Source organism: Mesoplodon bidens, assembly GCF_964165515.1.
Source record: "Mesoplodon bidens genome assembly, chromosome: 11".
In the NCBI taxonomy this organism is placed as follows: domain Eukaryota; kingdom Metazoa; phylum Chordata; class Mammalia; order Artiodactyla; family Ziphiidae; genus Mesoplodon; species Mesoplodon bidens.
This window is the reverse complement of record NC_138167.1, coordinates 35,897,313-35,908,361: the sequence shown is the minus strand read 5'-3', so window position 1 is coordinate 35,908,361 and position 11,049 is coordinate 35,897,313. Positions and strand designations below refer to the sequence as shown.

At 40.6% G+C, this 11,049-nt stretch overlaps 1 protein-coding gene across 1 annotated transcript in view; it reads left to right on the top strand.

Moving 5' to 3' along the window:
- SRGAP1 (SLIT-ROBO Rho GTPase activating protein 1) overlaps nucleotides 1-6,201 on the top strand; it is a 375,594-nt gene extending 369,393 nt beyond the window's left edge. Inside the window, exon 23 of the transcript XR_014017110.1 lies at nucleotides 6,181-6,201. The gene's annotated coding sequence lies outside the window, so the exon portion shown is untranslated. The remainder of the gene's footprint in view (nucleotides 1-6,180) is intronic.
- The last annotated feature ends 4,848 nt before the right edge of the window (nucleotides 6,202-11,049 follow it).

Genomic DNA, 11,049 nt, shown 5'->3' with positions numbered 1-11,049 from the left:
GGTGAGCTGAGAGGCCCCTCCCTGTTAGACTGCGTCAGTGCTGGTGACGTCACGTTTCCGTGACGTCAGTAGTTCGGGTCCTAACATCTGGCCGGGGCTCGGCTGGGGCCTGAGGCGCGCGGCGAGGTGAGCCTTGGGCCTGGAACTGTGCTGGCTCTCACAGGGAGTCTGTAGTCCTCATTGCTTTTAAACCAACTCCAGTAAGTGGTTTATAGAGTAGAAGCCTCAGGTGGGTAAAGGTTTATCTCTCACCCCCATGTCTGATTTTCACCCGTGGCGGGTTAATTCACGCCTCTGTCAGGTTCTAGTCATCTCGGGTTCCTGCTAACGAAAGGGCTTCCGACCAGAGCTACTACTAGGCTTGGCCGTACTACCCACACTATATTAGGCTTCCTTAAAAAATTCTCAGAATGAAGGCTACGTTAATGCAACTTCTGCTAAAGAATCTGAATTGATGCACTTTGTCATTCAGATTAATTACAAATCCTCAAACATTTAAGAAACACCATAAACCCAGCTCATAGGTATTCCACTGCTTGAAACACTACCCCACTGCTCGCTTAGTTTTTACCTTTCTCTGTTATTTTTATTTTATACACTTTAGTCATAGTGTATTTAAACACGTATATTTTCATGTGTCTTTCCCCTACTAAGTGAACTCCCTAAAGCACAATCTAGGTTTCATTCACCTTTATAATTTTTTCATCATGGATGGCACAATGATTTTTGTTAGACAAATGAGGGAATTGGCTATTTTCATTTTTTTGTCAAACAAGATCGGTTCTGCCATTGTTACCTTTTAATGCAAATCCCATAATTTGATTTTAATGAATATATAGTATACCTGTTGCTTGCTCTCAAGAATATAATTGGGTAAGATCAACTTTGTTAACTGAAATTTTGTATGTAAAGGTGAAATTTTATATGTTATAAAGGTGAAAAAGGAGGCAGCAATGGTATCTTTTTGGGAGAACCAGGGAGGCTTCCTGGAAGAGAATGTGGCGGTCCTTAGTGGATGAGTAGATGTAAGTAATCAAAAAAGTGCAGTAGTACCAAAACCGACAGACAGTGAAAGAGGATTATAAAGACTGTAAACATACTCAAGTAATATAAGAATTCCTTAGATAGTAAAGGTGGCATCATAAGTCAGTGGGGAAAGGAAAACTTATTCAATTTATAAGTGAAGGAGACATGATTATGGGGGAAAAAAGACTGCCCTGTATCCTGCAACAAAAAATAATTACATGTGTAAAAAACAAAACATAAAACTGACACAGCCATGTAAAGCAACTATACGCCACTTAAAAAAAGAGAGAATAGAGAAGAAAAAAAAAGTCTAACAAAATAAATTACTGTGTAAACTCAAAGACAAAAACAAAAACAAAAAGCCATAAACAAACTAGAAAGAAATACAAGTGAAAATTTAATTGATCTAGAAATAGAGAAGAACCTAATTACAAAAGAATTGGAAGAAATTACAAAGGAAGAGATTGGCTTGACTGTAAAAATTTCAAAAAACGCAATACCAACCTGGGGGGAAAATATTTATAATGTATGTCAGATAAAGGTTTGATGTGCTTAACATGTCAAGACCTAGTAATCATAGAAATGCAGATTAAACTATTGTATTTTTCACCTATCAGATTAAAAAAAATTTTTTTTAAGTGCTGGTAAACATACAGTGACTCTGTTCTTATACACTGCAGAAGGGCGTGTAATTTGGTATGACCTTCCTGGAAAACATTTGGCAACATATATTAAGGTTAAATGAGAGTATATGCACAGTGTCTAAAGTAGATGCTTAATAAATATTAGTAATACTTATTACTGTATTGTTATTTTTATCATTAGTATCATCATACCTTTTAATCAGCAGAGCACCTAGAGTAATACCTTGAATTTATCATCTTTAATAATAGCCAGTTATTTTACCAGCAAAACAAGTTTATTTGGGAATAGCCAGAGGAATTGCAATTCAGGTTATGGGAACTGTGGTGGACCACAGGCAAATCCAGAGAACATGGAAGGGGAGCTTGCTTTTATAGGGAAAAGGGGGGCCTTGGTAGGGGCTATCATAACTAAAGAGTTCACCGGAGGAAGCTGGCAGTCCAAAGTATAGAGGCTTCTCGTTGGCCGGGGTGCTACAGTCTCTGATTGGCTGGGCTGTGTTGGCCAGAAAGATGGTTTCCTTCTTCCTTCTGGATAGTAAAGTAGGCAGTACCTTCCTGTGGGAGAGATGTAGGGGTATGTCTCTTCCAATTTGGAGTAATTGATGATGCACGGGTGTGAGAGCTCTCCCTAGAGGTGTGTCCTGACTCCAATTTTAGCTGATGTTCTTTTTTTTTTTTTTTTTTTTTTTCTTTTTGTGGTATGCGGGCCTCTCACTGTTGTGGCCTCTCCCGTTGCGGAGCACAGGCTCCGGATGCGCAGGCCCAGCGGCCATGGCTCACGGGCCCAGCCGCTCCGCGGCATATGGGATCCTCCCAGACCGGGGCACGAACCCGTATCCCCTGCATCGGCAGGCGGACTCTCAACCACTGTGCCACCAGGGAGGCCCTAGCTGATGTTCTTTAATTCCACAGACTTAATGGATGTTTGTTAAATATTTGATTGGCTAATTCTCCTTGTCTCATAGGAATTTTATAGGAAAAAGATACTGAGTTCATTACATGATAAGCTGTTAAAAGGTTGATGTTACAAAGATAGAAGTTACCTTAAATGGTCATCTGGTTCAAAAAAAATGGTCATCTGGTTCAGCCCATTAGCAGGACCTTTTGGACAGTAGCAATAAATGTTTGCCATTGATGATACGTTGGCTGCATATCAAATAACCCCAAAACTTAGTGATTTAAAACAATAGAAGTCATATATTCCCTCTCACAATTTCTGTAAGTCAGGAATTCAAGAGTGGCTCAACTAGGCATTTCTGTTTAAGTGTTTCATAAGGTTGCAGTCAGATGTTGGCTAGGGCTGTGGTCATCTGAAGACGTGTTTGAAGGTGGAGAGTCTGCTTTCAAGGTGGCTCTCTTACATGTCCAGTGGATTGGCACAGGCTGTTGGCCACATGGGCCTCTCCATGGGATGGCTTGAGTGTCCTCCTCATAGCATGGCTACTGGCTTATCATGGAGCACGTGATCAATCTGATCGACCGGAGCGGAAGCTGCAACACTTTTTACGACATAGCCTTGGAAGTCACACATCACCTCAGCCATATTCAGGACCATCCTTGCTTGACTTTGGGCAGACTAGGGAAAGACATGAAGGTTAGGAAGTAAGGTTCATTGGAGGCTACCCTGGAAGCTAACTACCACAGAAGATGATGACATTTCCAGCATGGAGTATTATCTGTCTTCTTAAAAATATCTAAGGATGGAAGCTCTTAACTGCTCCATTAGTAATATTGCTCAAGAAGTTTTTCTTAATATCAGCCCTAATCCCTCCTGTTAAGTCTAGAAAAGACCGTTGATTTGATACTGCTCTTTACAGAGTCTTTGAAAATATCCCTAGTGACAGTGCCAGTGACAAAACCATTTTAGTGATAACAACCCATTTGGGAGGCAAAATGATATTAAAAGCAGGCAAGGCATTTATTCATTCATTTATTCAAGCATCCATTTCTTTCATTCATTTGATAAACAGTTGACTAAATTTTGTGTGGTTGAAATACACATAAAACAAAATATACCAAAAATAATTTTACAATTTAATGATTATTCCAGTTAATTCCTACCCCAGTTTTTTTTTTTTTTTTTTTTTTTTTTTTTTGCGTTATGCGGGCCTCTCACTGTTGTGGCCTCTCCCCTTGCGGAGCGCAGGCTCCGGACGCACAGGCTCAGCGGCCATGGCTCACGGGCCCAGCCGCTCTGCGGCATGTGGGATCCTCCCGGACCGGGGCACGAACCCGTGTCCCCTGCATCTGCAGGCGGACTCCCAACCACTGCGCCACCAGGGAAGCCCGCCTACCCCAGTTTTTAAGTATTTGGGCTTACTTCCTTTTTGCTGATCTGTTTTCTTCACATTATACTAACATCATAATAAAACTGTCATTGATTTAGCACTTACTGTATGCCAGGTGCTTTCCATATCACTAATCTTTCAACTCATCTTCAAGACAGGTGTAGTAATCACCATTTGATTATGGAGAAGTTAAGTAATTTGTTCAAAGTACGCACAGCCAGTAACTCGCAGGGTGAGATGCAAACCAAGATCTGTGTCTCTTTTCTCCACAAACTTGGCTGCTATTAGTGAGTTATCCCCATATACATATGTCTCCTACCATATACATATGCCTCCCATCTAAGAGGTAAGAGACTTCCACATTGTTATTTAGGCATTTTCAAATTGCTTCTGCAGTTATCTCCCTTTTTATATGGACAGTATGGTTGAAAAGTATGATTTTGGTGAGAAGTCTCTTTTAGCTTACGAAGAGGAACCAGATATATGATATGGAACAACCTCTTTCATTTTCTCTTTGGATTATTTACTAAAAGATACCATACAGTTAGCAATACATTATGTAGCTCTTTAGCACCTTTCAACTAAATTACTTTCCCTGTTGTATATTTAAAAGTCTGACCACCAACAACAACCCTTTTTTGTACACTTAATTAACTCTTCGCATTTTGTTTTTCTACACATGTAAATAAAATGTGATTTTGAAATCACAAGTAGGAGATTATACAGGGTAGTGAGTTGAGGAACGAATCCAAACTTAGAGAAAGAATATTTTAGATCTGTTCTCTACATAACCATTGCCTAATATTGGTATAGAGCTGCATTGTCCAATATGGTAGCCACTAGCAATATGTGGCTATTTACATTTGAATGAATTGGAACTAAATAAAATTTAAAACTTGGCTTTTCATTTGCTTTACTACATTTGCAGTGCCTAGCGGCCACCTGTGCCTAATAGCTACCATATTGGGCAGCACAGACACTGACCGTGCGGCATATAGAATCTTAGTTCCCTGACCAGGGATCGAACCCATGCCCCCTGCATTGGGAGCGTGGGGTGTTAACCACTGGACTGCCAGGGATGTCCCTGAAATTTATGTCATTACGTAAAGTTCTATTGGACATACCAGAAAGAAACAATGTCATAAGAAAGAATTAGACAGATTAAAACACAGATTTAAAAAAAAATAAGCCAGGGACTTCCCTGGTGGTCCAGCGGTTAAAACTCCAAGCTCCCAATGCAGGGGGCCCGGGTTCAATCCCTGGTCAGCGAACTAGATCCTGCATGCCCCAACTAAGGATCCCGCATGCCGCAACTAAAGATCCTGCACACTGCAATGAAGATCCTGCACACGGCAACAAAGATCCCGCATGCTGCAGCTAAGACCCAGTGCAGCCAAATAAATAAATAAATATTTTAAAAAATAATAAGCCAAAAGGAACAGCAAGTTCTGTTATTATTTTAATCCTATTTCATATGTTCTTCTTGACAATATCCATATTTATGTTTTCTCTTTAAAATGTTACAAGAACACGTATATACATATATATATAAATACAAAATAATTATAGCTAAATTTATTGAGTGTTTAATAAATTCCGGGAACTGTGCTAACTGCCTACTATGAATTAACTCATTTAATGCTTAGAACAATGTTATATTCATTATGGAAAATTTGGAAAATATTTTTAAAAAGAGAGAAAACCAACCTTAATCCCCAAACCCAGAGATAATCACTGTTGACATTTCTGGTGGACTCTGCGGTGTGCTGCCCAGATCTCAAGATACAGCTGCCAAGAATGTTGGCTGCTGATGACTCACTGTTGAATTCTTCTCCAAAATTGCCTCTGTGAAGGAAACTGCCTCATGCTAGGTTATATACCCTCCCTGGGGACAGTCCAAATCCCATGACTGGTCACTTGTGGAGGTACAAGGCACAGTCCCTCAGTTGGGACAGTCTGGGACATTCAGCTTCAGAACTTCCAATGGAACCAATTAAAGCCTCTGTGGCATCTGCCCTGCAGTTCACCTTCTCCCTCTGCCCAGTCCTGCCTCCACAACAGGTGCTGCTCCTCAGAGCACTCTCCGCTAAACGAGCTGCAAGCAAATCTCAGCCTCAGAGTCTGTTTCCTGGAAAACCCAACCTAAGTCAACATTTTCAGAGTATAAGTTCCAGTTTTTTTCTTTTTGCATATATCTATTTAACTTTTAAAAATCTATCTAGGGCTTCCCTGGTGGCGCAGTAGTTAAGAATCCACCTGCCAATGCAGGGGACACGGGTTCAAGCCCTGGTCCCAGAAGATCCCACGTGCCGCGGAGCAACTAAAGCCATGCACCACAGCTACTGAGCCTGTGCTCTAGAACCCACGAGCCACAACTACTGAGCCTGCATGCCACAACTACTGAAGCCCGCATGCCTAGAGCCCGTGCTCCACAACAAGAGAAGCCACCGCAATGAGAAGCCCGCACACTGCAATGAAGAGTAGCCCCCACCCGCCGCAACTAGAGAAAGCCCGCGCGCAGCAAGGAAGACCCAACCCAGCCATAAATAAATAAATGAATAAATAAATTTATTTTTAAAAATCTATCTAAACTTAGGTCACCCCAACAAATTTGATGTTTTCTCATCTTTTGTTTTATATGTTAATTTTTTAGTTGATAACATTTTATGAATAATTTTGCATGATGCCACTAAGTATTTTTCTGTACCACAATTTTTAACAGCTACCTGGGATTCATATGGCACGTTACACTTAGTCTTGCATTCTTGAATATTTTGGTGTGTCCTGGTTTTCACTGTGGCAAACCCTAAAACTTGGCAGACCAACACTCATTGCCAACTTCCCTCTCACTTGCCTGCTTCTGGGGTGGGAAAACCAAATATTCTCATGTATTTTGTTTTCCTAGCCTTCCTTACACCTGGGAGTGGTGTTTCAGCCTTCGAGAAGTAAGCTGAAGATTTCTGAGGTTGAGGGGGAAGTTCCAGGAAACCTTTTGCCTTCCAAATAAAATGGCACAGCCAGAACTGGTATCATCTCTTCTCTGTTCTCTCTACTTTGTAAAGAATAGGATGTCTGGAGCTGTGGTAGCCATCTTTCGTCCGTGAGCAAAAAGTCGAGAAAATGAATGACTTTTAGCCTTGAGATCGCTGAACATTTAAACCAGTGCCAGCAACTACCTATCTCTGGATTTCTTGTTATGATGAGGAAAAAACTATTTTTTAACCTACTTATGTTTGGGTTTTCTGTTACTTACAGCTGAAATCATTTATAAATGTCACTATCTTTGATACTCATGATTAAAGGTAATGCAGTGATAAACGCTTGTATGTAGGCACTTGAATAGCAACAACTTAACATAAAAGTCAGGGAAGAAGAGAATTAGGATCTTTCATTTCCAGTGTTTCTTCTTCTTGACCTTATGCAGCTCTCTCCTTAACCATCCCATTTTCCTTTTCTTGTGGGGACCATAAAAATAATGCACATTAAGGCTTCCTAAAGTCTTCCAAAAGGCAGTAGTAGTTAGAAAAGGAAATAGACCTTTTATAAATCAGAATCGTCTCTCTTCAAATAGGATATTTTAGCAAATGCAGCATGCCTTGTAGTTCATACCCACTAATACAGAATCAGCAAGGATTTTTTGGAGCAAGTACTGTGTGAACTGGGTTGTATTTTAGACTAAGTCATGCATTAACTCTCTATGTATTCTACTGGAAATCATTAAGTTCTCTAGGGTTGGGATATTTTATCCCCTCAGAATAAACAGAGAGAATCAAAGAAGGTGAACTGAACTACTGTTTGAAGTAAAAAGAGCAGCGCTGAATTACAAAACAGATGTGAAAATTGTGTTTGATTTCAGCTTTCTAGTGGCAGGCACTTGACAGTGGAAAACCTCAATCTGGTGAGTCTTCCTCCATGACTCCCATACCCAGTCTTGAGGCTCTTTCTAATTTGGCAGCCTCAGAAACCTTAGGTTGGCTTGTTCTGGTTCAAAGTAAAGCATGGGGATACTTTTCAATATCACAGGGAATCAGAGTATCTAAGACCTGAAGTGTCCAAGATAGGGATGCTCTGGCTTATTCCCACTGGTGTCTTTAGGATGGAAGATGGCTCCAGATCTGGCCAAACTGCCAGCAAGTTGCTCCAGACTAGACTTCCATTCATGAGCATGGACTAAAACTGGACTGGCAGAAGCAACAGAGTGAAAAAGCAACCCAAGGAAATCATGTGTCTGGTAAGGGGATAATATTCAGAATATATAAGGAACTCTTACAATTCAACAACAACAACAAATAGAATCCAATTTAAAAATGGGCAAAGAAGATATACAAATAACCAAAAAGCATATAAAAAGATGCTCAACATCACTAATGATTAGGAAAATGCAAATTAAGACCACAGTGACATATCACTCATGCTCATTAGAATGGCTACCATCAAAAAAACAAAACAGAGGGCTTCCCTGGTGGCTCAGTGGTTGGGAGTCCGCCTGCCGATGCAGGGGACGCGGGTTCATGCCCCAGTCCGGGAGGATCCCACATGCCGCGGAGCGGCTGGGCCCGTGAGCCATGGCTGCTGAGCCTGCGCGTCTGGGGCCTGTGCTCCGCAACGGGAGAGGCCACAGCAGTGAGAGGCCCGCGTACCGCAAAAAAACAAAAAACAAAAAAAACCCAGAAAATCACAAGTGTTGGCGAGGATGTGGAGAAATTGGAATCCTTGTCCCCTGTTGGTAAGAACATAAAATGGTGCAGCCCCTATGGAAAACAGTGTGGTGGTTCCTCAAAAAACTAAAAACAGAAATACCGTATGGTCCAGTAATCCCCCTTCTAGGTATATATCCAAAAGAAAGGATCTCAAAGAGATATTTACACACCCGTGTTCATAACAGCATTATTCACAATAGCCAAAAGGTGGAAGCAACCCAAGTGTCCATAAACAGATGAATGGATAAAGAAAATGTGGTATATGCATAAAATGGAATATTTTTCAGCCTTAAAAAGGAAGGGAGGAAGGGAATCCTGTCACATGCTACAACATGGATTATGAGGACATTATGCTACATGAAATAAGCCAGTTAGGAAAAGACGAATGCTGTATGGTTCCACTTATGTGAGGTATCTAGAGTAGTCAAACTTATAGAGACAAAAAGTGGTTGCCAATGACCAGGAGAGGGGAATGAGGGATTATTATTTAAGGAGTATAGGGTTTCAGTTTTGCAAAATGAAAATGTTCTGGAGGTTGTTGCACAATAATGGGAATGTACTTAACACTTAGGAGGGGCAGGGGAAAGAAGAAGAGATCAAGATAAAAGTGTCCCACAATGCTTAAAATACCTATTTACTACCTTAGCCTATTATTTGCTGACCCCTGCAAATAATGTTATTCATGGCATATTTTGCATTTTTGTATTTTTTTGGTGTATTCGATTCAAGCAATAGGAACCATTCACATCATTTTAAGCAAGAAGGATTTAATTCGGGGAATCAGGAGCTTACAAAGTTATTGGAAAGGGTGAAGGGATAAAGTGGTGCCTCCAGGAATGATTACTAGGACAAGACTGCTGGGCTGGTTTACCAGGGAAGCGGCTACCTCTGCAGTAATCAGAGAGACGGGGAATCAGGGGACTCCATTGGAACTGTTGAGTTCAAAGACATACCACTGTAGCTGTTAATCCAAGGATCAGGAAGCCACTGCTGCTCCTGTGACTACCTCTCAACGCCTGTGGAGTTAGTACCTAGACACTGAAATAATGTAGCAGAAAAGCCCAACGTGTTCACAGCTGAGTTCGCCAGCAGAAACAAAGCAGGTGGCTTCAGCCTGTGATCCACCTTCTAATTGGCAGAAGCAGAACCCTAACTGCAGGGAGATGGGGGAGGTGTGGTTTTTCCTTCTTTAACACCTGCAGTGTAAGAAGGCACACTAGAGGTTTGGCATGGATCCAGAGGACCCACCTGGATTGTAGCTTTAGGTACTTTCCAACTCTTCTCATCTTTGGCCAGCTCCTTATTCCTTTATTTGAGAAACCTTCTCTGAGACTCACTTCTCGCCTCCACTCTTACTGAATAGGATGCCCTTTTGGGAGCTTTCACAGCTCTTAACTCTAGCTTTGCGATGTGTATATCACTCCATATCGTAACAGCCTGGTTTCTTCCTCCACTAGGTTACAAGCTCCTTGAAAACAGAAACTTGGTGTATATTTGTTGAGAATAGTAAGCAGTTTCTATATTGTAATATCCCAAATAGCATTTCTTTTCCTATTTTCTTTGCTCCATACTTTTTGTGTACTGATATCTGTATATAGTAAAAGCTAAAAAAATGTTAACTTTCTGGCTTTCTTTTTGGCAGAGCAAAGAGAAGTGCCACTAATACTCTGTTTGTGTGTATCTTTGTCTGTCTCTCTGTATACCTATATAGGTTAATAAATGGAGCAGCTAATGTTTGAACATACTCAAGTGAGAAGTATATATAATCCTCATAACCATCCTATTAGGTAGATATTATTTTTGTTCCCATTTTGTAGATGAAGAAGCTAGGGTTTGGAGAAGATAAGTAGCTCATCTACAGTTACACAATAAGTGGTAGAACTGCAACCCTCCAGTTCCAATACCAAACTTCGTATTAAAAAACTTTATTTTATTGAAGTATAGTTGATTTACAATGTTGTGTTAATTTCTACTGTACAGCAAAGTGATTAAGTTATACATATATATGCATTCTTTTTCATTATGGTTTATCACAGGATACTGAATATAGTTTCCTGTGCTACACAGTAGGACCTTGTTGTTTATCCATTCTGTATATACTAGTTTGCACCTGCTAATCCTAAACTCCCAGTCCATCCCTCCCCCAGCCCCCTCCCCCTTGGCAACCACAAGTCTTTTCTCTATGTTTGTGAGTCTGTTTCTGTTTCGTAGATAAGTTCATTTGTGTCGTATTTTAGATTCCACATGTAACTGATATCATATGGTATTTGTCTTTCTCTTTCTGACTTCATTTAGTATGATAATCTCTGGGTCCATCCATGTTGCTGCAAATGGCATTATTTCATTCTTTTTATGGCTGAGTAGTACTCCACAGTATATATGTACCACATC